Raw genomic sequence first — 24,870 nt, 5'->3', positions numbered from 1 at the left:
CTCTTCTAAGAACCATGAGGATGCTTTTTGAGAATAGGTTTTGTTTGGAGGAGACTGTGATTCGTACCAGTTGCTTTTTTTAAATATTTGCATGCTAATTAACGCATTCTTCGTGCGTTATCGCTTCCAGGAAGCTCGCATTTCGGAAGAAAAATTCGCTGGGAGGGGGATTCCCAGGCAGTGCCGGCGGAGCGCTGGCAGGCGGCAGCGGAGTTGGCAGCCCTGCGGGGCGACGTGCAGAGCTGCGCACCGCCAGTGCCCCGCCAGCCGTCGAACGGACCGGCAGCTTCCAGTGGCTCAGCAGCCTCGCCGTCGTCGAACACGAGGCTATCCGCACCCGGGGCGCGAGCCAGCCAACAGGTGGGTGCACCAGCTACTGTCGCACGGCGTTGCCGCTACACGCGAAAGGCAGAAAAGCATTCTCCCACGACTACTGGAGTCATCTTCGTAATTCCGGCGGTTTCCTGCAGACTTTGTTGCTTTTCCCATATTGCTGTTACTCTTTCAGCTGCGCCCTGCACGGTGAGTTCCGTTTTAATTGAAGGGTCTGCGAGAACAACTTGGGAGTCATACTTGAACTATAAAACTCATGTGATGAAAACTTTTTACGTTGGCTTTGAAACCGGCTTTACAGTTTCGCTGTTTCACATATAATTAATTCTTTCACCTCTGGCAACGTTTGTTAATGTGAAAAATGCCGAGTAGCACCGTGGTTAGCAATCTACGTTAAACTGTAGGCCCACCTATAATTGATTAGGTGAGTCAGTTCAGAGGTATACAACCTCTAATAGGACCATGCCCAGTAAAGAGTTGTGGCGTTCAAACCAATCTTAGAGTTAATTAGAACTTTACTTAAAGAACCGCTTCATGAGGACTGCGGCATACAAATAAAATGGCTCTTTGCGTCAATCATTTATTTATCATATCTTAGGCGTTTCGATGGTTCACACGCTCATCTTCAGGTGCAAGTCTAAGTGTTCACATTCTTGGTATTAGAGCGCACCACAGATTTCTTTCCAAAGCAGAGAATCAAGTGAAAACAGGGTTAGCTTTCGTCTCTTGAGGTAAACCAAGTAGAGGCTGCATACGGCTACTAGTCGTGTGTGCTCTTCACTGCACTTGACGTGTTGCAGTCTTTCTTTGCTATACAGTACCGACAAAAAGTAGCATTATGAAGCCTCAGTTTGGTGCCACCTTACCTCATAATACGAAACACAACCAGTTTTTTCGCGTGATCTGCTGCTTTTGAAAGACGTCTGTGCCCCACACTAACAGCAAGAATGTAACTACACCTGAAGATGATGATGTAAACCAACGAAACACGTAGCGATATAAGTGACTTTCTCGAGTAATTGCTTCATTGTGTTCACCACTATACAGATTAACTTTAAACTGTCAGTCTCAAAGTGAGTACCAATTATTTTGTGCGCCTTCAGTTTCACAAATGTGAAGGCGAAGCAAAGAGATAAAAACAAATGATTTAAACAATTAAACGAAGCAGTTATTTTCGGTTTCATTTTGTTGGAGTAAAGCTATTACCGCTACACTGCGATAAAGAGTTCTCGGTTGATTTGCCACGTCCAGTTCGTATAAAACACCAAGCTTTCAACAACAACCTCTGTTGTCATTGTCAGAGGCTAAGTGAGACGTAACCCCTGAAAACAACCATAGAGGCTATTGGTGAGAGCTTGTAATCTTAAATGAATCTTAGGCGGCAAGCCAACAGAGCACTTTTCACCCGAGGACACTGTCACGAAACACACCGTAGCCGTACCGTATCAGCCGTTCTGTCTGTGTGGTTAATCTTCTCAACACTCTTGGATTGTGGTAATTAATTTTCAGAGATGGCGTGTAGTCAGTCTGGCCTGAAATGTACTGTCGTCCCGAAATTAATTTTACAGTATACATGGGTTTTTATAGAAAATCAGAAGTTTTTAATCTGTCCACCTTTTGACTCATCGTAAAAAAATCTCCTTTCTCCTTTTCTGTCATTTGTTTCAACACTTTCATGAAATATCATCGTGGAAATAATTTTATTCTTCAAAATAAAATGTAATCCTTGTCGGTTTCGGCGTCTTATTTCTTCAGTACGTAATTATTGTTTCACATACAGTCCTGGACTACGACAGAATATCTATTTTTCTTTTATTTGTCCGATTTTCGCATTAGTCGGGGATGTCAAACCTGATGATGATCCTTGGATCGAAACTGATTGCACAATAAAGAAATTTTACCAGCAGCTGTTGGCGGTAAATAATGACGTTCTTAAAATAAAATGATAACTATCTTCTATTATTTTATATTTAGCAGCAAATTTTATAGCTCTTCGTGTTTTCCAGTTACGGAGGTAGATATCAACAAAATTAGTCTGTGATCTTATTCTAGCAGTTAACTGTTCTCAGTTTTTATTTCCTTCCACGGTCTTTGAATCACATAGGTAAATTATTTCTCAGCGACAATATGTCACCTAAGAAACATGAAAACATCAACAATGATCGATATTTTTACTCCAACTGTTTCGCTCCGAATTTAGTAAGCGTTCGGTTGTTATTATGGAGAAAGCAGCGATCAGTCAAAACGGGGAACACATGCAGATCTCATTCCCAGCTCAGTTGAGTACAATGAGTGATTCCACAGCAGTGTACCCAATAATACAAACGAGTTTCTGGCATAAATGTAACATTAAAAAGTGATATGCAAATAGGACGACCAGTTTGGTACGCAGAATAATGCAGATGATCCCTTTCGTCAATACTGAAACGCACATCATGACGTGATTCTCTTATTAGATGGAATATATTAAGATTATTATCTGTACATTTCAAACCACCTATGATACGCAGCAAGCCAGGCACAAATTCTTAGCGAAAAAGCCTCGTTCTGTGTTCAACTAACTTAACAACAACAAAGTGCGCGGAAATCTTCTGTAACCTTCGCCTTGGTACATGACTTTATGTTCAAGGTCAACCGGTAGCAATGTTAAACTTCCGAGCCAGTGCGGTTCATTTGCATGTGTTGCAGATGGTGCAGTTTCTCAAAACTGGCACATCTTTAAAGTACCGCATCACTAGTATAAAAAAGAATTTCTGCTATTAAATATGTGTAAATAGTACTATGGAAGGTGTCGTGCTCCTGGGCTTGGGAATATGCAGCCAGTCTCCAGTCGAGATTGCTTACAAGGTATATACACTGCCTGATGAAAGAAGTAAAGCACCCAGAAGACATGATCAGATGTCCTTGTAGCTTCGTATACGTAAACACCATTAGCGTGTAGATAAATGATTAGAGCTGCAGTTCCCTGTGACAGGTAGAACCGCGACCAGAGTGCATAAGAGTTGATCGTGTTTAGTTTTGTACGTGGCCTGGTAGGATATATAAGGGATGTACATTGTCTCAGATGTTGAGTGACCACTGCAGGGCACGGAGATCCCGCGTAATCTTATGAGACAGCATTATGAGCAGCTAATAGAGTTTGGGTAGAGCCTAATTGTGGCTCTCTATTTGGCTGGATGGTCGGATCGTGCATTGTCTAGATTTGTAGGGCATTCGGATGTGTCAGTGGCCCGATTTTGTACTGAATGGGAACGTGAGGGTAGGAATACTCGTCAAAGTTCCGGCCGACTGCAACGGATGATCGCCGTATTGTGCACCAAGCACATAGTAACCCATTCACATCTGCTCTTGCGATGAGAGAACAAGAAATGGAGTCCGTGCAACATTCTATGTCAAACCGCACCATTGATCGGAGACTAGCAGCAGTCGGGTTAAGAAATCAGCGTCCCACGCACAGGCTGCCGTTAACAAAACAACACAGACGGCTGCTTTTGTAGTGGCGCCGCCATCAGAAACGATGGACTGCTGACGAATGGCTATGCATTATGTACAACGATGACTCGTGGCTGTACACAACCCCAGGTTCCCAATCTTGCGATGTTTTGGAGGCACCGTGGTGTTACTCCTGGCGTCCTGTTATGGAGAACCATCGGATATGGCTGCTAGTGATTGAGGAAATCTGACGGTCCAACAGTGAGTCACGCATCTCCTGCGTTCTCATGTATTATCTCTGTTGATACTGTAGCGTGATGCCATTTTTTAGTAGGGCAATGCTGGTCCGCGCTTAGCACTTGTCTGTGTGAACTGTCTGCGTGATCTTGAGGCACTCCTGCGGCGAACGAGATTCCCAGATCTGTTCCCCATAGGACTTGGGCGGGACCAACTCAGACATCAAGTTCGTCCCAGCGTCAGTATCCAGTTTATCAAGAACCAGTTGTAACAGTTGTGGGTCAGGAGAGGATACAACGTGCTTCTTGACAATCTTCCAACCTAATCACTGCATGCACCCACGCAAAAGGGGCTGCAACGTCGTACTGAACAGTGGGATCTTATTGCTAAGGGCTTTGTAAAATTGACACGATCTCGTAATCATCGAAGGAACATCAGACACCCTCTCAACCCGCAAAGTTTCATTTGGCTTCCCCCAATCCTCTTGGGTGTTTCACTTTTTTTGTTAGGCAGTGTGGGAGCTACACCAAACAGGGCCAACAGTTGATACTGGACGTGTATTAAGATTACCAGCAGGAATGCTCACAGGTTAGTTTGACCCACGAGTGTGACGGTAATCCTGAAAAGAATTTGAACTGGCAGACGCTTGAAAGTACACGCCAACTGTCCTATCTACAATTTTTCAAGAATCAATTTAGATATATACTGCCCCCCCCCCCCTCTCACCTTCGCACACACACTTTGTAAGTAGGCTGTTTAGGTTTCTATGTTGGTAACGTCACGTAGCGCTCTGTATGAAAATCAATGACTGTGCTGTGTGCAGCCTGTGGCTGGTTTGCATTGTTGGAATATTCTAGTGTTGGACAGTTGGATGTGAACAGCGCGTAGCGTTGCGCAGTTGGAGGTGAGCCGCCAGCAGTGGTGGATGTGGGGAGAGAAATGGTAGAATTTTGAGAGCGGACGATCTGGACGTGTGTACGTCAGAAAGAGTAAATTTGTAATATTGGATATCATGAACTTATATATATATATATATATATATATATATATATATATATATATATATATATATATATATATATAATGACTTTGGAACATTATTAAGGTAAATACATTGTTTGATCTCTATCAAAATCTTTCATTTGCTGACTATATGCCTATTAGTAGTTAGTGCCTTCAGTAGTTAGAATCTTTTATTTAGCTGGTAGTAGTGGAGCTCGCTGTATTGCAGTAGTTCGAGTAACGAAGATTTTTGTGAGATACGTGATTCATGAAAGGTATAGGTTATTGTTAGTCAGGGCCATTCTGTTGTAGGGATTTTTGAAAGTCAGATTGCGTTGCGCTAAAAATATTGTGTGTCAGTTTAGTGTTGATCAGAGTAGGTAAAGAGCGAAATGTCTGAGTACGTTCAGTTCTGCTCAGCTGTTTGAAAATCAAATAACGTAAGGGGTTTATCAGCACAGTAATTCATAAATTTCTCTAAGGGGACGTTTCAGCTTTTCTTTACCGCAAGGACCGCAAACGCATGATTAAATCACACCGTGAACAGAGCCATTTAGGCAGTCTTTCTCCTGCGCTCGAAGTGCGACTAGGGTGGTATGGAACAGTAGCATGTGACGCACTTCACAGTGGTTTGCATTGGATATAAATGTAGAAAAAGATCTGTTAAGCGACTTATTAGTGCTATATGCTTGGAGTTTCCAAATCGTGAACCTCCGCTATATGCGTATTGGGTTTCTGCGGGATATCGAGTAGGCGTCATTTCAAATAGTACAAACACATGATCAGAAACCAGCAAAAACTAACATATACACGGTCCAGAAACACTGATGTGCCCACTTGTCAAAAGCTTGAATAACCACCTCTTGCAGGGCGGACATGCAGGAAGACAGTCAATGGCCGGCCAGGGTGGCCGAGCGGTTCTAGGCGCTTCAGTCTGGAACCGAGCGACTGCTACGGTCGCAGGTTCGAATCCTGCCTCGGGCATGGATGTGTGTGATGTCCTTAGGTTAGTTAGGTTTAAGTAGTTATAAGTTCTAGGGGACTGACGACCTTAGAAGTTAAGTCCCATAGTGCTCAGAGCCATTTGAACCATTTTTTTGACAGTCGGTGAGGTTCCGCAAGATACCAACAGGGAAGTGGAACTACGCCGACTCCATTGCCATAGCCAGGCTGTGGTAGGTTTCTCGGCTGAGGATCAATGGCGCGAACAGCCCGATGGAGGTGGTCCAGCTGATTGCGTCTAAATCCGAGGAGTTTGGTGGCCAGAAGAGTACGGTAAACTCAACCTGGTGATCTCTGAACCACGGACGTACTCTACGAGCTGTGTGACACGCTGCATTGTCCTGCTAGTAGATATCATCGTGCAGAGGAAGAAACAAAATGCATGTAGGGATGGACATGATCCCCAAGGATAGATACGTACTTGAGTTGACCCACTGTGCCTTCTGGAGTGACGAGATCACCAAGGGAACCCCACGAAAAATTACCCAGACCAGAACGCTCCCTCCTCCTGCCTGGTCCCTTACGACGATTGTTGCAGGGCCAACGGCCATTTGTCCGATGCAGCATAAAACATGATCCATTTGAAAAGGCCACCTGTCGCCACACAGTGGACATGCGGTTGCGGTGTTTGCATCGAAATTCCAGCCTTCGTTACCGATGAACAGCAGTCAGCATGGGTGCACGAAACAGGCGCCTGCTGTGGAGCCCATAAGCAGCATCATTCGCTGAATGGTCGTTGAGGAGACGATATTGGTCATCTGGGTGGTCAGCTGCTCAACAGTTGCACTTCTATTTGCCCGTACGCATCTACACAGCCATCGTTTACCGTTCTCACCTATGGCCCATGGTGTACCACAGTTGCCTCGGCGTAGGTTTTGGATAGCACCATTTTAGAATTCATTCTAGAAACATCCGCCAGGCTGTGGCTAAGCCATGTCTCCGCAATATCCTTTCCTCCAGGAGTGCTAGTTCTGCATGGTTCGCAGGAGTGCTTCTGTGAAGTTTGGAAGGTAGGAGACGAGGTACTGGCGGAATTAAAGCTGTGAGGACGGGGCGTGATTCGTGCTTGGGTAGCTCAGTCGGTAGAACACTTTCTCGCGAAAGGCAAAGGTCCCGAGTTCGAGTCTCGGTCCGGCACACAGTTTTAGTCTGCCAGGAAGTTTCATAGCACCATTTTGTTTAGCACGGTATACTTGAAGAACGGCAGCACCCGAACGGTTTGCAACTTAGCCGTTTCGGAAATGCTCCCAGTTTTAGCCCGAAAGCGAACAATCATGTCCTTCTGGACGTCAGATAAATCTCTCCGTTTCCACATTACGACAACGACTGAAGTTCTTTTCCACGTCCACCCGTGCCCCCTCCCCGTCACGCTTGATACACGCCTCAAACTCCCAATGCTAGTGCTGCTACTTGCCGTCTGCGTATATTCATTGAACGATGACGTCTTAACGTAGTTGGTAGTCACATTATTTGACTGTACCGTGTAAAACAGTGTTAGTCCCTCGTGCCAGTGCAGTACTACAGGTCGGCCGCTGCGGCCGAGCGGTTCTAGGCGCTTCAGCCCGAAACCGCGCTGCGGCTACGGTGGCAGGTTCGAATCCTGCCTCGGCCATGGGTGTGTGTGATGTCCTTACGTTACTTAGGTTTAAGTAGTTATAAATCTAGCGTACTGATGGCCTCAGATGTTAAGTCCCATAGTGCTTAGAGTCATTTGAACCATCTTGTTCTCCGAGATGAAAGACAGCAAATGTATCAGGACGACAGAGAATGATATGGAAGGATAATACCATGGGAGACATGCCGATACTGGGTCTGGGAGATGAAGATGCAGATGACAGGAAAGTGTGGAAGGCTGGAGTGAGTGAGGCCAAGGACCGGCTGCGGTTTGTGTGGCCAGTATAAGTAAGCAAGTAAGTAAGTAAGTTCATTTGGTTGTATCAACGTTATGTAGAAACCTGAAGCACTAAAACTATTACCTTTTATTTTCTCTATTTTTTACTATGCCAGTCTCGAAACATTTTGGACTGACGAGGTATATTTATTTTCCTATTTATTTCGAAAGTCCTCTTTTTCATCTTATTGTACATTGTTCTGGTCAGCAACCTGGAAGCATGAACTGTCAACTCGACTGTGCTATAAATCTCACATTTATGTGCCCTTGATATCATCAGATCATGTGGATTGCATTCTCAAAGTTCGATGGCTTGTGTCTGGTCTCATAGATTCTATGTACAAGCTTGAATAATTGTTTGCCCCAATGTTTTTATAAATTCCGTAGAAATGTTATCTCCTTCCGCCTCCTATGACCGCAAGTCTTTGAAAGCCTTCTCGAAATTCATGCTAATGATGGATCGTCTTTGTCTTTCAGATCGAAAGTTATTTCATTTGCTACCATGCCAGCAGCCAGTCCCCCCCCCCCCCCCCCCCCACCCCTTGGAGTCCCTGGCTATACTGTTTCCAGCCATTCGTTCTCTTCTCTGCTTCTAACAGAGGAACTGCTTCTTTACCCTTAACACTGATATTTTTGCTAACTCTCCAAAAGTTATTTTGACTTGTCTATATACCGAATCCTACAGAGGACCTTTTCCCTTTTAATTTCTTCAGACCTTTTCTACAGCCATTTCGCTTTAGCTTCATCGCAGTTCCTGTTGATTTCGATGATGACATACTGTTGTATTACTAAAAAATTGTATATTTCCTTCTGTCATCGATTGGTTAAAATATTTCTTCGGTTACCCAAAATTCCTTCGCTTTATCTTCTTTGTCTCTATATTTGTTTGTCCAATTCAGGTGACTTGCTTCTAGACGTGCCAATCCCTTCTCATGATAATTATCTATTGCGTCGTTCAGTATCGCAGTATCTACAGTTTCAGCACTTCGAATGCACATCATCAGTGCTCAGTGCCACAGTATCCCCCTTCCTCGTGATTTGCTATCTGTAAAAAGCTATTCCTGGGGTAAGACTCCCTAGCTTTCCTACTGATGGAGCGTTGGCGAGTAATGAGGATCGCGTGGAGCAATATCATCGAAATTTGATGCACTAACCTGAATGACTGACCGTTGATGTGAGACACTCCTAGGTGTCGTAATGGTGAAGTTCGGAGAGCGGGGTGATCACATATGAAAGTAATAGAGAACGAGTGATGTTAGTGCCGAATTTTCGAATTAATAGTTTTCGTGCTCGAATGGCTGACTGATGGCACTATTGTTGACATTTCACTCCTGGATGTAGGGATGGCTCTAGGGGTGGAAAGGTGAACGACAAGTAAAATTAAACAAAAACGATAAATATTAGTGCCGAATCCACAGTTTTCGGCGTCGGTGGTCTAATTGCTAACTATCTTGACCACTTTTAATACCAATTTTAGCCAAAAAGAGCAATTTAGAACCTTCTGGAAAGTCTTGAAAGCATTTTCTCACCCCTTATTGTTGTGCAAAACCATTCTTGTTGCTATAAACAAAAATGTTCCCTTGTTAATTCCAAGCGTTGAGTTGAAGTGATGTTATTGTGAATTTTGTAATAGTCTTCATCGTCTAATTTATATACTGTACGATACTTTTAAAAGATTTCAATGAAGTAACTCTGATATTACATTACAGAAATATTTGATTCCACTCTATATCAAATAAAAGACTGAGATAGCCGTATTGTCCAGTTATTTCTATCTACTCCCAGTGCTATAAGACGCTGACAGCCTGCCTACGGGAATACACGCCTAGAGATGAAATTAAAATTCAGAAAAAACTGTACGTAGAAGGTTACGTGTCGCTAATTTATTGGCAGTAAACGTTATGTTAAAGTAAACTTTGTTCCGACGCAGTACAACGAAGTCATGTGTATATGGAAGATGAAGGTCGTAGAGGACTGAATGCGCCGTAAACCCGACTACGTGTTGCGGAGTTTGACGTCACCACAGAATGACAGACGCGTCGTCCGCTTGGCCGTGACAAGCCCGACTCTCATCTCGTCTCTTGGCTTAGCTTTAGAGAACTGTTGTTTGTGCACCTCTGTGTATCTTTAGTGTCCGCCAGCAACCGCGGACGGGATCTCAGATCCATTGAATTTCCTGTACTGTTACATCTAAAGCTATGAAAAAGAATCACGTGTCTTGCTGGATAGCTGAGTCGATAAGAGCGTTAACCTCGAAAGACAAGGTACCGAGTTCTAACGCCAGTCCGTACCAGGAAGTCGTGAAATAGCGTACTAAGTCTCGTTGTAGAGTGAAAGATTCATCACGAAAAGGAGTATTTCCATTGTGTTATCCCCTCTTCACTCCACTTCCAGGCACGCGCTGATCACTGTATTCATTCTGCAACCAGCAATGAATGTCTACCACGAAACGCCCTTTCATTAAATCGGTCACCGAGATCCACGTTTTTCGCAATGCTTTTTGTCCACCTGTTTTTCACTAAAAATTCATTATGAGATCATCACGCTACCAACATACGGAGTAAGCAGATTGAGCTACAGCTACACGGGAGCTGTGAAGAAAGGTTGTTATTTTTCGTACTACTTTTGTATCTTACCATTAGGCCCCTTCTCACAACGCTGCGATCCTGCTTTCTTCGTTACAACTTTCATAAAATGAAACCGGCCTCAGTTTGGTGTAAAACAGTAGCACGCTCCTCCACATGATAGCATCCTACAAACCAAGCATCATCAGCATGTTATAATGACGATGCAAAAGGATGCCAAGCTATGAGATTATGAGATTTTTGATTATCTACTACTAGTACTTTGGCTATTCTCACTGCAGTGACCACTTTTGTAACTATACTGACGTATCATACTCCGCATCAAAAAAATGGCTCTGAGCACTATGCGACTTGAATTCTGAGGTCATCAGTCGCCTAGAACTTAGAACTAATTAAACCTAACAACCTAAGGACATCACACACATCCATTCCCGAGTCAGAATTCGAACCTGCGATCGGAGCGGTCGCTCGGTTGCAGACTGTAGCGCCTAGAACCGCACGGCCACTCCGACCGGCTACTCCGCATCGACCAACGATATAAAGTCTTTACCACTTTTACCTACACGACCCTAGACGACCACAAGTTGCGCCATATCCATTCTATTCACAGCGCAATGTACAGTACAACGCAACCTTGCAACTTTCACTAACAGAGAGTGTTGTGACTACCAATCTGCCAATGAAAAAGGCTCGTTTGTAACAAGGTCTTAGGCATGTAACATGGCGCTAAACAAATGTATATTTCAGCGCGGTAGTAGCCCGTACGTTCGGATAGTAAAAAGGCTGTAAAAGTACTTTGCATACAAAGGTATTAATTTCATATTTTTAAAAAAAACATCAGTTTACGCGGTTTAAACGATGAACAACTATGTTTGGTTACCGGTGTGGGAACATACGACCGTTTTTGTGATAAGACACCATCGAATGCGGAGAATTTCGTAGTATGTTAAATGTTGTTGCATGTTACATCACCTCGACGGACCAAGAGTATGCAATTACTCGATATATTCCCAGCGCCCGGCGCTGCTTTCGCCGATATTTACATATCATTATCGAAGGAGAAAGTCCAGTGGTACCACACTGAAGTCATATTCGAGAAGAAATGGATTTTAATACTGGTTGTAGCATTCCTGTCGGTGTGCTCCTGAGTATCACAAAGCAACTTCTAGAATCGTTTCTTCAGCAGCGTCAGGTTCAATTCTCTCTCCGACCTTAAACTGGACGACCTAGCCTTCTAATGACGCCACTTTCTACCGGGCATTAACTCATTACTAGAAGAAGCAGATTTGGAGACTTCTTTTTGGAAATAGTGATCTCGTTTTAGTTTTGTGGTGTACATGCATACACCTACTCATGTTCCACCTAAGTACATGTAGGGGTTCTAGTCAATACATCTCGTTAAATATTAGTAGAAATGTTTTTATTTAAAACTGCTTATTCACACTTACATAATGAACAGCGGCCTTCCGAAAATTAGTTTCTTACGTATTTTTAAAAAAATTATGAATTAGCAATATCAATAATTTAATAAAATTCGCCTGGGTAATCAACATTGCTACCATCAGTACCCGAAAACTCTGTTTTAATTTTCCCTACGCGTGTCTAGTCAAAGATCTCCACCCTCCTCCTTTCATTACTAACATCACTTGTTCTGCGCAGTCCTGCCTAGCTTTCCCAATCCATTTTCTGTCCTTCACCAATGACCCTGTCCAATTCTTGTTAGGTGCGCATACTACTTCAGCCTTCGTTCAGATTGACAGAGCGAAAAATAATCATAGTATGAAGTTTTGGCATTACTAGAACAGATAAAAGATGTCGGTTACCTATGCTTCAAAGAAAAATTCATCAGTCATCACTTGACACCTCTAAGCCCAGCAAATCAAAACAACCAATGGGCAAATATAAAATAATGTGAAATATAAGCTTCACCGAAATACTACTCGAACCCTAGCTTGGATACAACTAACTCAAGCTACATGAATAACTGGAGCGAAAGGAATAGAAAGGAAACGGGATAGGAAAAGGTAGGAAGAAAATATAGAGTTACAGCCGACCAGGGCATTGCGGCAATGCAACGATGAGAGTTGAAAATTTGTGTCGTACCGGAACTCGAACCTGGATGCGCCGCTTCTCTACCACTGTTGCTTTAACAGCATGGGCCATCCGGACAAGCTTTCCGTCAAGCTCGAATTCCTAACCTCGCACTCGCCGCACCACGACCTCTGCCTATTGACCCCCTCCTCGCAGAGTACGGATTCTCATAAGAGTTCGGACGTTGGTCGTGAATGGGCAATGAAACTTTTTCATCAAACAGTCGTCGCGCCTACAGAATTATAGATATGAGTGGTGTCTATCTTGTCGCACATCTCCAACAAAACAGACACTGCTCATACCTATAACCCAAGCTAGTTTTATGAAAGCAGGTATAAGTAAATCTCAACAGTAATGCCGTACGGGAGATGCTTATTTCAAGTGCCGCATCGAAATTTGCTTTGGGTCTGCAGTGGCTTGGACACTCCTGGTCTACACGCTATTTGCTCACCAAACAAGTCCAACCAGAGTCGATGACCACAGCTCAGAAATCCCTCTTTCCCCCTGAATCCCATCGTAACAAATAGCAGATCAAGTTCCAAGCCATCTTCCACCAAATCCGAGCGACATGCTTTTCGGACATGTTGGTAAAATAGACAATCATGTAGCCGCTCCAAATGATATTCAATCTTGGCAAATGCTCATGTTGCCTCTGTCCCACAATACTGGCAACACTTGTCCTTGAATGGCCGTCCTCCAGCTGTCGACGGTAAACGCCTGGGAGCGAACGCTCCGCCGTTAAGTTGGCTCGCCGGAGCGCTGCATGACCTCTGTCGGGACGCGAAGGAGGAGGTAGTTTCGTTACACAGGCAAAGAGATTACATCGCTCTTTCGATACGGTAACAAAGCCATACACGGGTCGATAACCTATACCAACTGAGGGTTCCGACTCTGCTCTTTCCCGTCTAACTGCAGACCACCCATCTCTTACATACTACGTATCTTTCTTCCTCGTTACATAATTCGGATCATTTTCTTCTCTCCAGTACCCTCTATATATTTATTGGAGCGCCAAAGAAATTGGTATAGCCATGCATATTCAAACACAGAGATATGTAAACAGGCAAAATACGGCGCTGCGGTCGGCAACGCCTATGAAAGACAACAAGTGTCTGGCGCAATTGTTAGATCGGTTATTATAGCTACAACGGCAGGTTATTAAGATTTCTGTGAGTTTAAACGCGGTGTTATAGTCGGCGCACGAGCGATGGGACACAGCATCTCTGACATTGCAATGAAGTGGGAACTTTCCCACACGAACATTTCACGAGTGTACCATGTATATCAGGAATCCGGTAAAACACAATATCTCCGACGTTGCTGTGGCCGGAAAAAAATTCTGCAATAGCGGGACCAACGACGACTGAAGTGAATCGTTCAACGTGACAAAAGTGCAACCCTTCTGCAAATTCCTGCAGATTTCAATTCTGGGCCATCAGCAAGTGTCAACATGTGAACCATTCAATGAAACATCATCGATATGGGCTTTTGGAGCCGGAGGCTCACTTGTGTACGCTTGATCACTTCACGACACAAAGCTTTACTACTCGCCTGGGCCCGTCGACACCGACATTGGCCTGTTGATGACTGGAAACATGTTGCCTGATCGGACGATTCTCATCTCAAATTGTATCGAGCGGATGGACGTGTTTGGGTAAGGAGACAACCTCATGGATCCATGGAGCCCGCATGTCACCAGGGGGCTTGTCAAGCTGGTGAAGGCTCTGTAATCGAGTGGGGCGTATGGAGTTGGAGTGATATGGAACCCCTGATACGTCTAGATATGACTCTGACAGGTGACGCGTGCGTGAGCATTCTTTCTGATCACCTGCATCCATTCATGGCCATTGTGCATTCCGACGGACTTGGGAAATTTGAGAAAGACAACGCGCGACACCCCTCACTTTGATAATTGCTACAGAGTGGATCCAGGAACACTCTTCTGAGTTTTAACACTTCCGCTGACCAACAAATTCCCCAGACATAAACATTAGTGATCATATCTGGGATGCCTTGCAACGTGATGTTCAGAATAGATCTCCACCCCCTCGTACTCATACGGTTTTATGGAGAGAAAGGCGGGATTCAAAGTGTCAGTTCCCTGCAACACTACTTCGGACGTTAGGCGAGTCTATGTCACGTCGAGTTGCGGCACTTCTGTGTGCTCGTGGGGGTCATACACGATATTAATCAGGCGTACCAGTTTCTTTGGCTCTTCAATGTACATTCGTTATCTACGGTTAATAGGTAGGATACCCGACCATCACAGTCACCAGCGAGCAGATAATTACATCATCACCATCACGTTATTCATATAATGTTTTATAGTCTTAATTTTTATTTTGTTCCTTTTTATTTGTAAAGTAACCGAGTACTCGGCGTTGCCCGGGTGTGTATTTATTCTAATCTCCTTTAGTCCTTCCCTCTCTGTTCATCTCCTCATTCCCCCTCTGTCTATGTCCTCCTGCCCCTCTAAGTCAATCTCCTCCCACCCTCCTCCTCACGTCTCCTCCCTTTCTCTGTCCATCTCCTCGCTCTCTCCGTGGCCTCCCAGATCTACCGGCGTCCTGTGTCGAATAGCGACGAGCACGGAATTTAGCGCGTCGTTGCACAACGGTGGCTTTCAGCAGACATGCTGTCCCATACACATTTTTCATTCTCTGATGGATGTCTAAAAATAACAGCATGTTGATCCTGTTTACAAGCATTTAATAATAGCGTCGCCGTAGTTCAAGTTCCTGCATTCACCGTACGCACGTCGAAAAGACACGAAAGCCACACTGATCTCTTGCCTACATGTCGGTGCTTATACAGGTGGTCCATTGATCGTGACCGGGCCAAATATCTCACGAAATAAGCATCAAACGAAAAAACTACAAAGAACGAAACTTGTCTAGCTTGAAGGGGGAAACCAGATGCCGCTATGGTTGGCCCGCTAGATGCCGCTGCCATAGGTCAAATGGATATCAACTGCGTTTTTTCTAAATAGGAACCCCCATTTTTATTACATGTTCATATAGTAGGTAAAGAAATATGAATGGTTTAGTTGGACCACTTTTTTCGCTTTGTGATATATGATGCTGTAATAGTCGCAAAAATATGACTCACAATTTTAGACGAACAGTTGGCAATAGGTAGGTTTTTTAAATTAAAATACAGAACATAGGTAAGTTTGAACATTTTATTTCGGTTGTTCCAATGTGATACATGTACCTTTGTGAACTTATCATTTCTTAAAACGCATGCTGCTACAGCGTGATTACCTGCAAATACCACATTAATGCAATAAATGCTCAAAATGATGTCCGTCAACCACAATGCATTTGGGAGTACGTATAACGACATTCCCCTCAACAGCGAATAGTTCGCCTTCTGTAATGTTCACATATGCATCGACAATGCGCTGACGCATGTTGTCAGGCGTTGTCGGTGGATCATTATAGCAAATATCCTTCAACTTTCCCCACTGAAAGAAATCCGGGGACGTCATATCCGGTGAACGTGCGGGCCATGGTATGATGCTTCGACGACCAATCCACCTGTGATGAAATATGCTATTCAATACCGCTTCAACCGCACGCGAGCTATGTGCCGGACATCCACTATGTGGGAAGTACATCGCCATTCTGTCATGCAATGAAACATCTTGTAGTAATATCGGTAGAACATTACGTAGGAAATCAGCATACATTGCACCATTTAGATTGCCATCGATTAAATTTGGGCCAATTATCCTTCCTCCCATAATGCCGCACCATACATTAACCCGCCAAGTTCGCTGATGTTCCACTTGTCGTAACCATCGTGGATTTTCCGTTGCCCAATAGTGCATATTATGCCGGTTTACGTTACCGCTGTTGGTGAATGACGCTTCGTCGCTAAATAGAACGCGTGCAAAAAATTTGTCATCGTCCCGTAATTTCTCTTGTGCCCAGTGGTAGAACTGTACACGACGTTCAAAGCCGTCGCCAAATTCCTGGTGCATAGAAATATGGTACCGCTGCAATCGATGTTGATGTAGCATTCTCAACATCGAAGTTTTTGAGATTCCCGATTGTCGCGCAATTTATCTGCTACTGATGTGCAGATTAGCCGCGGCAGCAGCTAAAACACCTACTTGGGCATTCACATTTGTTGCAGGTCGTGGTTGACGTTTCACATGTGGCTGAACACTTCCTGTTTCCTTAAATAACGTAACTGTCCGGCGAACGGTCCGGACACTTGGATGATGTCGTCCAGAATACCGAGCAGCATACATAGCACACGCCTATTGGGCAGTTTGATCACAACAGCCATACATCAACACGATATCGACCTTTTCCGCAATTGGTAAACGGTCCATTTTAACACGCGTAATGTATCACGAAGCAAATACCATCCGCACTGGCGGAATGTTACGTGATACAACGTACTTATACGTTTGTGACTATTACAGCGCCATCTATCACAAAGCGAAAAAAGTGGTCCAACCAAAACATTCATATTTCTTTACGTACTACATGAATACGTAATTAAAAGTGGGGGTTCCTATTTAAAAAAACGCAGTTGATATCCGTTTGACCTATGGCAGCGACATCTAGCGGGCCAAACATGGCGCTTCAAGCTAGACGAGTTTCGTTCTGTGTAGTTTTTTCGTTTGACGCTTATTTCGTGAGATATTTGGCCCGGTCACTATCAACGGACCACCCTGTATGCCCGCATTGGAGTCGCAGTACGTTACATGTACGCTGCAACAACGCCCTCAAACGGAAAATTTTCTACCACCAGTTATAATTTGCAATTAAATAATGCGGGAAAATTATAACTACATCTGTTCATCTTCAAGTCCTGTTCCAGGCAGTCCACCTATTAACTGTATTCGTTACCGCGGCATGATAGCCGCCGGCAGCTGGCGTTGCGTGAGGATGTAGTTCATCCTGCCGCCGGTTACTTTACGGCCCATTCTGCCCGCGGCGCCAGCGGATCATTAGCGAAACAAGCGCAACAGGCGTGGCGCCTTGCGGCCCACCGCGCTCACGAAATTGGGTTGCGAATACTGTAGCTGGCTTTAGGCAGCAAGGCGCGGCGACTACATGGCGTCTGTCAGGTGAAAGTGAGACCATCCTGGCGCCGCACTGCCTGTCCCGGGAGGCGACAGGGGGCAACAGAGACCCCACGAGCTGGACACTTCTGTACGGTCCACTGTCAGTGACTGGTCTTAGACGCGGATGCCAGCGGCAACAGTGAAACAGTACATCGCGTTGAAGAGCCTGCGATCCTGCTGTGCTCACAAAGCGGACACGAAGGTTGGCAAGGGAATAAGAAGAAGCTCAAAAATATTTTGTAAGGGACTGTAGTACTTCCATATATTGTGGGGCACCCAAAGAAAACGCGATCTGCGTCCTCTACTTTTCCACAATACTGGTAAGGTACGCGAGCCGCGGTGGCCGAGCGGTTCTAGGCGCTCCAGTTCGGAACCGCGCGACTGCTATGGTAGCAGGTTCGAATCCTGCCTCGAGCATGGATGTGTGTGATGTCCTTAGGTTAGTTAGGTTTAAGTAGTTCTAAGTTCTAGGGGACTGATGACCGCAGGTGTTAAGTCCCATAGTGCTCAGAGCCATTTGAACCATTTTGAACTGGTAAGGTACCTCTACGACGAGCAGCCTGTGAAAATGTTTACGGAAAGATTCGTAGCTAAATCTGAATCTGGCTACTGGTGAGGCAAGGCGACTTGCCATTGAATGCGTATGGGATTTTCGTGGAATACGGGATTACTACGTTCTTCTTGCTTTTTGTATCCCGATGTTTCTTCCCCTCGCTGTTGATTTCTTTCTTGCCTCTATTTAGTTCGTATCATTAATCGGTACCTAAGATTGCATTGCCCTGGCGCAGCAGTTTCTTTAGCTAATCGATTCCCATCTTTTTTACCAGTTTTCCCACAGTGTAATTCTGAAATTCTTCGGCCGTATTTTGGACCGATTCGTTTCATAACAAGAGAATTATTATACTTCCATTTCCTGGCATCGACTAAAATGTGGAAGAATGGGTGAAATGACTGACATATGTCGCTAAATGGCACGTTTGTCCCACTCCTTTCTGTCATTAATAGATAACAGTAGTTATAGAAAACATCAAGCAGCTTTCGTAGGCCTATCGATTTGCGAATGATTTAAGAGGCGAGATGTAATGGTCTGTGTGTGAGAGAACGCAAGCGGCTTTATTTGCAGGAGTTGGTATGGACTTGCTTTGCGTGAGCCTTGAGATCTGGTGGGATGTGCGCCGCCCGAAAAAATTTGACACACACTCGTTGGCGCTGGTTAGGGCAAGACCTTCTAAGTTGTTCTACTGTGGTGGGGTTCAGAGGTGTTAGGATGTTAGGCTAGTTGGGCGTAATTGACGGTTTTCTAGTCTCTTATGCATCCAGTTCGCTTATGCAGTGCTTAATGTTATTCTTCGATGTTTCGCGGTTTTTATTTCTTTAAATTGGCCGATGTGTGTTTGTAATTCCTACTATGTGTAGTCTCTTCTTCGATATAAATTGTTTCGATAGTCTTTTCTAATATGATTCACATATGCCACTTTTCTATAATCAAGAAAGTTTTCTTTGTGTATGATTCCATGTGTTGCTAGACTGCGTTTCATGTTGCTCGGGTTGTTAAGTAGATAAGTAGGTCACCAACTGTCTTCTTTTCTTAAAATAAATTGGTTACACTCTTATCTAATTTTATTCCGGTCTTTTGCGAGTGTAATTTCTTAAAATGGTTCAAATGACTCTAAACACTATGGGACTTAACATCTGAGGTCATCAGTCGCCTAGACCTAGAACTACTTAAACCTAACTAACCTAAGGACATCACACACATCCATGCCCGAGGCAGCATTCGAACCTGCGACCATAGCAGCCGCGTGGTTCCGGACTGAAGCGCCTAGAACCGCTCGACCACAGCGGCCGGTTGTGTAATTTCTTAAGCTTTAACAAGTTTTCTTTGTCAAACAACGCACATGGTACGAGATAGACCTGAGAATGTCGAGTGGCCTTTGGACAGGGCTCCACTGTGCTCCTTTTAATTTTCAACCTTAGTTAATTAGTGCTACAAGACAATTCACGGTCGTTCTCGAGGAGGATTGACGGTATTTTGCTGGCGCTCCTTTATAAGTTCAGTCAAGGGGAACGTGTTCGCAGGCTGCTAGCCAAACTGATGTTTGTGGTGTACCCTCGTGTACACCCGTGAAGTACGATATTATCAGTCATTTCCTCACTGATATGTTAGAGATGATGGGGCATTAACGATCCTTTCATCAGCCACGTCATTACGTCACACACATACGCACGCACGGGTGATTAGTTTGAGTTATTGTAGAAATGATGTTTCCGTGAGTTCAGTGAATATAGGACTTTAAAAAAATATGTTTTTTATCTATGCGCATGGATTCATACACATAAATATTGAATCTTCACCTCTGCTCTTTGATTAAAAGCTTTATTATAACGTTCCCGTTTCTTCAACAGATCCTAATGAACAAATTGCATGTTCATACAGGAGGACTCCATATTCTTGTACTACAGGGCCCATAACCTAACTAAATATTCTACCCCAATTCTGTACATGAATAGCGGTCAAACGGGCCCATGAACGTTTGAAATGATATTTAAATCAAAACCCTTAGCTGTCGACAGGCGTTGATACACATCAACGGGGTCAGTTGAAAATGTGTGCCCTGACCGTGACCCGAACTCGGGATCTCCTGCTTACATGGCAGACGCTGTTTCTATCTGAGCCACCGAGAGCACAGAGGATAGCACGACTGCAGGGATTTATCCCTTGCACGCTCCTCGTGAGACCCACATCCCCAACTTAGTGTCCACACACTACATTCGTAGTGCCCCTCCCCATTACACTCATTACTCGCGGCAGACAATCTTACCGAGTCCCGTAAGAGTTCGGGTAATTCGTGTGAATCGGCACAGAAGACGAAGGTCAATGGCCGGTTAGCCTTAACTATATGAAGATGGTATCTGTTCTTTCGGAGATGTCCGAAAGAACAGGTACCATCTTCATACATGAACGTTTGTGTACCCCGCTTTTTTCCCGCCTCTTGTAATTTCACTCAAAGGAAATTAACGGTTTGGCCTTCTTCTCGCATTAATTCCAACACTCAGAAATGGTTTCTCTGCCCAACAGGTGTATGCTATATTTCGGAGGTTGCTTTAAAATACAACATAGTTAGTAGTATTCGTAGCGTACGAATATTTATGGAGCAAGCATTCAGGTGCGGATAACAGAGTCTTTGTCGCCAACGAACGTGGACTCAAAAAGTCATGTGACTATGGTGTGGTGTAAAGCCCATTCGTAGGCGCTTTGCGGATTCTGAATGTCATTGCATTGCTAATACGGACAGATTCCGTTCGAAAGTACCATGCATATTGCATATGCGTTTCATAGGCATATTAATAATTTGCATTCAATATCTGGAATGAACTTTGTGTAAAGCTTTGAAGAGCTAAATAAAAGGATATTTCGCTTTATCGCGACTAGCATCAAACCTTAGATGTTGCTGTTTCTTTTGTTATAGGAAAAGAAGGGAGAGCCACCTCTATTTTTAGGTTTTGCGTTGCATTTAATGATATTTCCAAGGCTCTGTATTGATAAATTATGCTACGGTGGCACTGGGAAATGGATTCCTACTACGCCGAAGTAATGTGTCCTGTATAGTGACCAGAATCTGACGAAGTTGGGAATGACTCAACAGACCCCAGAAACTGGCCAACCAGCCAAGGGCCTTCGATAGCGAGTCGCCAAGTATGGGCAGGAGGACAACAACAAGAGGAAGACGGACAACGCAGACAGAACCCCCGAATAACAAGTCTGAATGAGTACCCGAGAGGGAGAACCTAAGATGAAGTAAAACATAAGGACAAAACAACGATGTGTAGTGACATCGATACAAGAGCGCAACGAAAGCAGGTTGAAAGCACAGTCGCTGCGGTGCTAACGTTACAGTTGGCTGGCAAGATGGGAGTGCTGCAGAGGCGAGGTCCATGAGAGAGGCAGGCTCTGGCACGAACGTCACAGCACGCGACGCTGCAGGTCTTACGAGTTCCAGCAGCCGTCCCCGGCGGGAAGCGAGTAACTGTTTAAGACGAGTTTAATAAGTAATGATTACGTGTTTAAATGCACACAAGTTCTCGATAGCACACGACCTTTAGTTAGTACCTTTTCAATTAGATTTTAACTTCCCGTAGGCCCTACACGGAGCCGAGTGTTCGCGAAGTGTGGCGGGAAGCCGACTGGTGTGACGTCACAAGCTCGTTGCAGGGCCGGTATATCTCGTTGACGCTGTGCAGAGGCGAGGCTACCTCTCGCAGGTGTAGTAGTGTCATCGACCGGCCGTTGCCATGTTCCATGCCCTCCGGAGAGCTTTCAAAATCGCCGTGCCCGGACACCAGTTCCCAAAACAGGCCAAATTTGCGGCGATGACATGCATAAATTTACCAATTTTTCACCCACTGATGTACTTTTAACGACGAAATTCTTCTATTTTTACTTTTCGGTACACATGTTTAATTTTCGTTCATTCTGAGTGGGACTAAAATAACAATCGCACATTCTTATTTTCTAGCTCTACAGTCTCCTATTGTGAGTACGTTACAACAAGCACAATAAGTCGGAGATAATCCGGAATTAGTAACTTGGTCATACACGGGATGGTTCTTATTAACGTTTAAAAACCTCAGTAGCGACATGGATGGTGCTGAGACAAATAATTTAATAAGGAGAACATGGGGCCTCAAATGACAGGTAATACCCCAGAAATGGATGGCAATTGTTGAACCTGTGACGTCACGCCCAAAATACGAAGGGTATTTTCGAGCGTGTGCATGAAGGTATGATTGAGCGATGCAATACTTGTATTCAAGCAAACGGTGTAAATTTCGAAACCCTTTGTAAATGTGATCTGTTGGAAATGTAGAAATTACAAAAGTGTTATCCTCGCTGTAGCCAAGCAAAAGCTGTTCTTATTTTGATTCTTTCGTTCTCACCAGTCTTTTTCTTTTATTTTAGTAATAATAGTAAAAAAAAGGTAGATTATTTACTGGTAATGACGCAATTCGAAAGCTTATACTCATTATTTGTGGCGCAGTACGCCTGGTTTTGTTGTATGCTACTTTGCAATAAACCAGCAGATTCTGAGAGATCAGTGAATAAATTAGTAAATTAATAGCTCAATGTAAACACATCACTGTCTCGGCAGTGAAAAAAATACTGTCTGTTAGATTCGAACCCTGAACCCCCCGCACTAAAGTCGCGCACGTAGGTGCGGAGCCACACGTGAATACTGGACTGCGGTTGGGATTATCAGGTGCGACAGACAGTTAGGCTCAACCGCTGCCTGTGCGGCGAGGTACGTCATCTGATGATGTCACTTGTTCAACATTTGTCGTCCAGTTTTGCGGTATTTGGGGCGATATGTATATTATATTAAATTACTTGTCTCATCGTCATTTATGTCGCTTCGAAGGTTTTTAAACGTTAATAAGAATCACCTTGTATGTACTAATGAGCCAAAATACCGTCCACCGCGAGACTGAATGCCGGTTCCTACGGTTGTGGGTACGTTACGCAATAAAGAAAATCTAAGCAGAGCAGAGACGAATGAGCTATGAGCTAGCTACGAGACGGCCGCAAATACGGAAATCCACAGGCGTAAGTGACTTTGACAAAGAGCACATTGTTATGGAAAAGCGCCTGGGGACAAGCATCTCGGACACGACGAAGGTGGTCGGTTGTTTGCTGCGTGCTACTGTCGTGAGAATCTAAGCAATGTGGTTGAAGGGCCATAAACCACAAATACGCGACAAGATGTTGAACATACACACGCCTCATCACAGAAGGTGGAGGTCGGATGCTTACCCGCTCTGTAAAGCAGGTAGGCGACGATGCGTGACAGATGTGACGACTGAATACAGGACTAGTGTTTCGCAGCACATCGTTCAACGCACATTGTCGAACATCGGGTTCCTCAGTAGGCAACCCCTACGTGTTCGCATTATAACCCTATTACGTCGTCAATTATGTCTGCAGTGAGCACAGGATCATTGAGTCTGGACCGCGTATCAATATAAACGTATCGCCTGGTCGGAAGAAATATGTCTATTGTTACACCAGGTCGATGTTCGTGTCCGAATACGCCGTCATCCAGCCGAACATCTGCTCCGAAACTTGCACAGCGCCATAGACGCAGGTAGGTGGGGGTAGTTATGTGCTATAAGAGGCATTCACCTGGGCTTCCATGGGACTTGTATTAGTAATCGAAGCCACCATGGCAGCTGTCGACTATGTGAACGTTACTGCGGACCTTCATGCTTGGTGTCTTCTCAGATGACGATGGCACGTTCCAGGAAGATACTGGTCCGTGTCACAAAGCGAAAATCGTGCTATAGTGGACAACGGAGTACGATAGTCAACTCAAGTTGACTTATTGGCCACCGAATTCAACCAGTAATAATGTGGTCGTAACTTTTTGGCTCATCAACGTAAATCTTACGCGCTGATGAAAATTGCTCGAAATTTGTATTCACTAGAACTACTGAATTGCAGCACACTCCCACATTACTGAATTTATGTCACACAAATTAGCCGTACGATTTGTGCTTTCATTACAATGTCTCGGTATGAATCAACCCATAAAACGCTTCTTACTGGTATGGTAGCAGTAATCACAGCTTTGTGACACTTATCTATGAAAAGTAATTTTGCCTCCTAGGCCTTGATATGCATCTGCGGCAACAACATGTCAGTACCTTCGCTGTTACTAATAAAAGAACGTGTGAAAACAGCAAATAAGTGCAAAATTAAAGTTCCGGTCAGAGCGCAAAATGTAAACAACAGCGTATAACAAAATCACGCCGTTATTTTGGTATGATGTTGGCGACATGCGCAGTAAGTTTCTCTCACACTTTATAGATATTTCTGTTCTATGGTAGTACTGAGTACTACTAATAAATGTCCCTCAAATGTGGTGTGCTGTGTCGTGTGAATGAATAAACTGAGTTGCGACTGCCGTTCCGACAGCGAAAGGCAGTTGTGATCTAATTGAACACAGAAATTACATGTTTACGAATTTCAACGATATAGCAAATTCGAGCAAGTACATAAACACTAATACAACGAACACCTGCGGACTTCCGCCATAAGTTTCAAGTTGGTGCGATGTGATTACTATACACAATCATATATCTGGGAGATTTTTCAAACCAGGAAACGTCGTTTCTTCGGTTGTTATGGTACATCTAACTCACTCACTCTTACGACCTGA

The 24,870-nt window shown here is 44.3% G+C and overlaps 1 protein-coding gene across 2 annotated transcripts in view; it reads left to right on the top strand.

The window, feature by feature from the left end:
* The first annotated feature begins 266 nt into the window (after positions 1-266).
* LOC126458159 (sodium-independent sulfate anion transporter-like) overlaps positions 267-24,870 on the top strand; it is a 298,589-nt gene continuing 273,985 nt past the window's right edge. Inside the window, exon 1 of one of the 2 annotated variants that reach the window (XM_050095024.1) lies at positions 267-360. The gene's annotated coding sequence lies outside the window, so the exon portion shown is untranslated. The remainder of the gene's footprint in view (positions 361-24,870) is intronic. The other variant, XM_050095025.1, reaches the window with a different exon arrangement.

The sequence above is a fragment of the Schistocerca serialis genome, chromosome 2 (genome assembly GCF_023864345.2).
Source record: "Schistocerca serialis cubense isolate TAMUIC-IGC-003099 chromosome 2, iqSchSeri2.2, whole genome shotgun sequence".
NCBI classification, from domain to species: Eukaryota; Metazoa; Arthropoda; class Insecta; order Orthoptera; family Acrididae; genus Schistocerca; species Schistocerca serialis.
This window is presented reverse-complemented; position numbering and strand designations above follow the sequence as displayed.